Raw genomic sequence first — 6,275 nt, forward strand, 5'->3', positions numbered from 1 at the left:
CCAACTCAGGCCCTCTGATGTCATGCTGTGCTCTCACCTACTTTTCCATAGTGATTATATTAGAGCTAGAGACAAAGTGATTACCTGGCACCTCCTGAGAAAATGAAACATGATTTGTCAGACTTATTACTAGAGAGAAGACTCCGGAGTTTTCTACATGTGAGTCCTGAGCTGAGAGTTACTTGTCACAGCAAGTGACCCAGAATTTCCATGAAGCACAGCCTCTCTTCTGAGCCCCGAGACACTTTCATCTCTGTACCCATTTCAGGAATTCTATCTTGATCTTTTGTATCCTTCTGCCTGGGATCCCCTTTTTCTGTCAATTTATGGGCAAATCCCAGGAAATTGTTAACTCCTATAGTGTGGATGACCCTGGCCATTTCTTGACTGTGTCAATTACCCTTTTGTAATGAAATCTTTTCAAGAAACACACACAATAAGTGTGCCTCCTTTCAGTGTTGGGAGGAGTTCACAGCTCACCCAGGATGCTGTTGCGTGTTTTCCACTCGGATGACGCTTACACTTGGCTTGAGGCCCATCAGCTCTGGCCTGTATGTCTAGCTGTACAGCGGCAGAGAGTGTTGGTACCGTGCTCACGTGTAAAGGGAGTTTAGCAGGACTCTCACAGAGGAAATCTAGGAGCCTCTTGTTTAGACTAGAGAAACGCTAGGGCATTCAGTTTTTCACCTCTGCTTTTTGGCTCTGGCGCACCTGGGCACACTGCGGTTAGCACAGTAAAATGTGATGCTCTCACACCTGTCCGTTGGTATTGGGGAAGAAGACGTTCTTCCCCTTTAATCCCCCCAATATCAACACATACTCTTAGCAGTGGTCCTTCTCCTTTCCAACCTTCAACACAGAAATGAAAAGACATTCCCTGTACCTGACACATCATTGGCATTTCAGTGTAAGTGTTATCTGGTCTCCTCATAACCTTTCAGAATCTGAGACAGGTTTGGAGACCTTAGCACCACCCTCTAGAGCAGAGGTCAGCAAACTTTTTCTATAAAGGGTCAGATAGTCAATATTTTAGACTTTGCTGGTCATACGACCTGTCAAAAATACTCAGCGCCATCTATAATATGTAAATAAATGAGCATGGCTATGTTCCAATAAAACTTTATTTGTGGACTCTGAAATTTGAATGCCACATAATTTTCACATCCTAGAATCTTCTTCTTTTATTTTTTCCAACTATTTAAAAATGAAAAAACCTCCTTATCTTATGGATTGTCAAAAAAAATTTGGACTATGGGCTGTAGTTTGTTGAGCCCTGCTTTAAAGCACCTCTGTCTAATAGAATATTCTGTGATGATGGAAATGCTGTATAATATCAAACACTTGAAATATGGCTAATGCAACTGAGGAGCTGAATTTTTAATTCTAATTCACTGAAATTGAAATCTGATTTTAAAGAGCCACCTGTGACTAGTAGCTATTGTATTGGACAGATCTAAAGCTCTGCTGTTGATCTGAACAAGATTCAAAATTCCCAGTTTTTGTGTCTTTTAGATTAGAATTTTAACTTCCTGGAAGAACAAGTCTGACTAGCCTAGTTAGGGAAAAATCACATAATGTAATAGACACTTGGCTTCTAGGAGTTCCCCTATTGGTTGGGGTCAAGAGGGGGGTGGTTCCTGCAGAAGAGAGCCTGAATATACAACACAACAGGGGTTTGCTACAATTTCCTGAAGTCTTGCATTTCAAAAAGAGGTCTCTAATGGAAAGGAAAGGAATGACTTCAGAATGACACTCTGTTGGTAGAATCAGTGCGGGAGAGAGATTTTGTGGCCGTACCTCATTTCAGCTCCCCTTAATTCATACTGCAGTGTTGACTTGTGTGACCCCAGGCCTGTTAGAAAATATAACTGTCATTTTAAAAGATGCTATTTGTGTAGTCGGTCAACAAGCATTATCAAGCATCTGCTATGTTCTAGGCACAGTGCTAGGTGCCTTCACAAACTGTTTCAGATTTATTCTTCATCTCATGAACGTTCTCACACAAAATGCTGTTTTATAAAGAATTAAAATGAAATTAAATGACCTTATCATGAAAATAGTATGGATTATTATTCTGTTACAGAGGGCATTTCAAAACTATATTATGAAAAAGTTAAGACTCGAGCCTTATGTCAACGTCTGAAACTCTGAAAAAGTTTATTAACATTCAGAGCTTTGTCTTTACAAATTAATGGCATGTTTACCAGCTTAAGCTGCTAGTCATTCTTACCTGCTATTGGGAACCCCTTACCATCTCTGGAACGTCCTTATTTGTGTATGATGGGTGTGTGGAGATGGGGATACTAATTCTGAATGAGAAATCGGGTAAGGCACTGCTGACATTTCATTTAAGACTTAAGTGGTAGGAAGGTGCAAGTTAGGAAGGTTTTGGAGTAGAGATTTCTAGGAGCAGCAATTGTAGCAGCTCTAAAGCAGGAATGAGCTTTCTTTGTTAAAGGAAAGCAAGGTGGCCAGAGGGGCTTGGAGTATAATGTAGCAGGAGGACACTGAGAGGTGAATTCTGAGGATGGGCAATGGTCAGATCATGACACAAGGCATGTTAAGCACAGACCCGGGAAGGTATCTCATATTAGCATACGGTAGACATAAGTGACATCACTGACTTTGAAGACTCAGGACTGTTAGTTTATGGCTGAGTTGAAGGTGAGGGATCAGCCTTCATGAATGGACATGCATCCAATTGAAATAGATAATAGGTTTATAGAATCATGTCCCCAGTTTCCTTTAAGGTATCACAGACCAAGTAGTTCAGAATGAAATGTCTCTTACGGAATGCAGCAGAGGGATCTGGTTGTCCAGAAACCTCTCACTATGTGTGAATTGGAATGCTGGTAAATGGAAGGACTCAGATGACCAAGAGAAACTAGCATATCAAATCACGGAAGATGTAGAGCTAGGATATCTGACACAATTTGCTCTGAACAGAAATCAACAGAAATGCTGAAGAACTAGAAAGTAAAACAACAACAAACAAATCAAAACAAATGAACACACCTATTAACTCCCTAGAGCCCCAAAGAAGCTGAATATGCCACTTAGTCTGTAGTCTGATCGCTGGAGCCTGTTACAGCAAACCAAAGGTTTGAATCAGAATTTGTAGAAGTGCCATAACAACAGTGTTTTAAATTTCTATGAATGAGGGCTTCCCTGGTGGCGCAGTGGTTGAGAATCTGCCTGCCAATGCAGGGGACACGGGTTCGAGCCCTGGTCTGGGAAGATCCCACATGCCACAGAGCAACTGGGCCCGTGAGCCACAATTACTGAGCCTGCGCGTCTGGAGCCTGTGCTCCGCAACAAGAGAGGCCGCGATGGTGAGAGGCCCGCGCACCGCGATGAAGAGTGGTCCCCACTTGCCGCAACTAGAGAAAGCCCTCGCACAGAAACGAAGACTCAACACAGTCCTAAATAAATAAATAAATAAAAGAACGTGAATTTCTTAAAAAAAAAAAAAAATTTCTATGAATGAAAGAAAAAATAGGATTCCATGATAGAGATAATTCACTTATATCATTATTAATGTTTGGAAATATACCTATGAACAAGAAATTTACAAGGTAGTGTTTTCCATGGAGGACATTGAAACCATTTTGAACACATGTATTTGTGGTGGTAAAGTGGGGATGACAATTATTACTGAAAATGCAGGCATACGTGACTGTGGAGACAGAATGTGACTCTAAGGAACCTGTTCAAATCCGTCAACCCAGTCATACAGGCCACTGGTTTGAGGTTTCTGCCCAGTTTTTGAACACTGGCACAAAGGTGGTGTGATGTCACCATCAAATGTAACTTACTCAGTTCATTATAGGTATCAAAGTTATTAGAAATCACACTTTAGAGAATATAGACTTAGTGTTACAAAAAATGTTTTTTAATTTATGAAGACGCAAAATTTTTATTGCTAACAATAACAGTGGCTTAATAGTATATAATACAGAAAAGTACTATAATCCCCAGAAAATTTTATCAAGATTTTAAGGCCTTTTTATGGTTATTTGAGGAAAGATAAGGCAACAATGCATATTTTCCAAGGACTTTAAATATAAGGCTCGGGGCTTCCCTGGTGGCGCAGTGGTTGAGAATCTGCCTGCTAATTCAGGGGACGCGGGTTCGAGCCCTGGTCTGGGAAGATCCCACATGCCACGGACCAGCTGGGCCCGTGAGCCACAACTACTGAGCCTGCGCGTCTGGAGCCTGTGCCCCGCAACGGGAGGGGCCGCGATAGTGAAAGGCCCGCGCACCGCGATGAAGAGCGGTCCCTGCACCGCGATGAAGAGTGGCCCCCACTTGCCGTAACTAGAGAAAGCCCTCGCACGAACCGAAGACCCAACACAGCCAAAAATAAAGAAATAAATAAATAAAGTAGCTATAAATATAAGGCTCAAGAATTCCCAAGTTTTAAGTTGTTAATGAGGTCAGTTAGATATTTTGTGTATCTGATTCATCCCAACCATTCTACTTTACTTTTAACCATTGAAGAAGCTTCTTGATGACATGAGATGAGCATGAAAGTGGTAAAGGAAGGGGTTGCAAAGGCAGTGAACGTGGGCTTGTAGTGTGGGTGTGGGGAGACGCGATCCATTTTCCAGACTCCGTTGTATCTTTCTATTTCAAAGATATAATTGGAAATTAAAAAATAAGCCACTATACTTAACTCAAGCACAAATGGTGACTGTGGCCCAGGGATAAGATGTGATTTTATTGTATAAATATTAACTATCATTCTCTTTCTAGCGAGGCTATTTCACTGTACCTGCTTAGCTGTATAATTTCTTGTAAGTTTCAAAATAAAACAAAAAATAAAACCCCCCAAAAAACCCACTTCAGTTCTGCTTCTTCTAATTAAATTATATCTTCAATTACATCTTTGCAGCTGAGTAGTCACCAGCCAGTGCCTTCGGCCCTAGACGGTGTAGCTTAAGAGGACCCTTTCTATTGGCATTGCGATATTGATCAGCCTTGCTGCCTCCCATCAGATACACGTGGCCTTTTCTGGTAAGCCCAGTTCTCATATATCTCTGAGTCTCAAAGGCAAGCAAGGGATGAAAAGTCATTTTTCTGCAGTAGGGCAGAATGAAGCCCTACATAGAAATACCTACTCTAACTTCTTTTAAAAAGCTCTTACTTGACTATAAAATAACTCAGTTTTAGAAAATGCTCTTTTCCTATTCACACAATCTTAGGCTCTTTCTTTTAGCACCATGCACATAATAGTAGAAGTAAAGTATGAACGGTGAAAATACCACCCGAGAAATGAATTATGGTTAAAATAACTGTTGAAGGAGAGCGAAGGTGATTTGAAGCCCACGCAGTTCTAACCCTCTGCTTCCCGCTAACGGAGGATTCTGCCAGGAACACCATATGATATAATCAGGGGGGAGGGAGGCTTTCTACAGACTGCTGAGCACTTATATTCTGGTAACCAGGTCATGTCCTATCCTATTCCTGTAATCTTTTTTGACAAACAAGAAGAAATTTTCTTCACCATTTGGACATCAGAGAAGTCTGATGCCCCCAATATTGACTTTTTAATGTAATTGCAATCTTATTTGATGGAATTTCGAACAAATGGGAGTAACAGTCCTGGATGTCAATTCGAATATATGCCCATTAAAAGACTTGGTGATGCAAATACACGTACACACGTACAAATACTCTTTTGGAATGGAATGAAGTGATTCTGATGGTTTTAGATTCTTCTTTAGAAAGATCATCAATTATTTAAGTTTTGTTTTGTTTTGTTTTGTTTTGTTTTAATTATTGAAGTTTTGAATGCAGCCCTCCAGGGGAGAATGTAATCTATAAGTGGCTGAGATTTTCAATTATACCTAGTCATTTGTCAAATGTTTACTTTACTTAGCATGAATGTTTATTGATAATTTTTATAATCTCTAGGTTACGATGTCTGATCTTTTTGATCACTTTTTTCTTTTAATATTTATACCTTCAGATATAATTAGTGATTGCTCATCAATTAAAAAAGCTACTTAATAGCCTTTAAATATGCATTTGTAAATGTCCTTGGCTGGTTTGAATGTCTTTGTGTGTGTGTGTGTGAAGTTCTTCCTAAATAGCCACAATACAAGAATAAAGCATTTAAGACTGGCTTAAATATACAAACTGTTCAGTTCAAACCTATGTAAATTATCTTGGGTTCAATTATGTTTATTCCATCTGTTTTTATCATCTGTTGTTACAATACTTTATCATTTCTACATGGTATTAAAATGTAAATGAATTGAGAGGAGACACAT

General features: G+C 39.9%; 1 pseudogene; it reads left to right on the forward strand.

The window, feature by feature from the left end:
• Positions 1-2,649: 2,649 nt before the first annotated feature.
• Positions 2,650-3,156, forward strand: LOC114236409 (DNA-directed RNA polymerase III subunit RPC6-like; annotated as a pseudogene).
• Positions 3,157-6,275: the final 3,119 nt, after the last annotated feature.

Source organism: Balaenoptera acutorostrata, chromosome 7 (genome assembly GCF_949987535.1).
Source record: "Balaenoptera acutorostrata chromosome 7, mBalAcu1.1, whole genome shotgun sequence".
NCBI lineage: Eukaryota > Metazoa > Chordata > Mammalia > Artiodactyla > Balaenopteridae > Balaenoptera > Balaenoptera acutorostrata.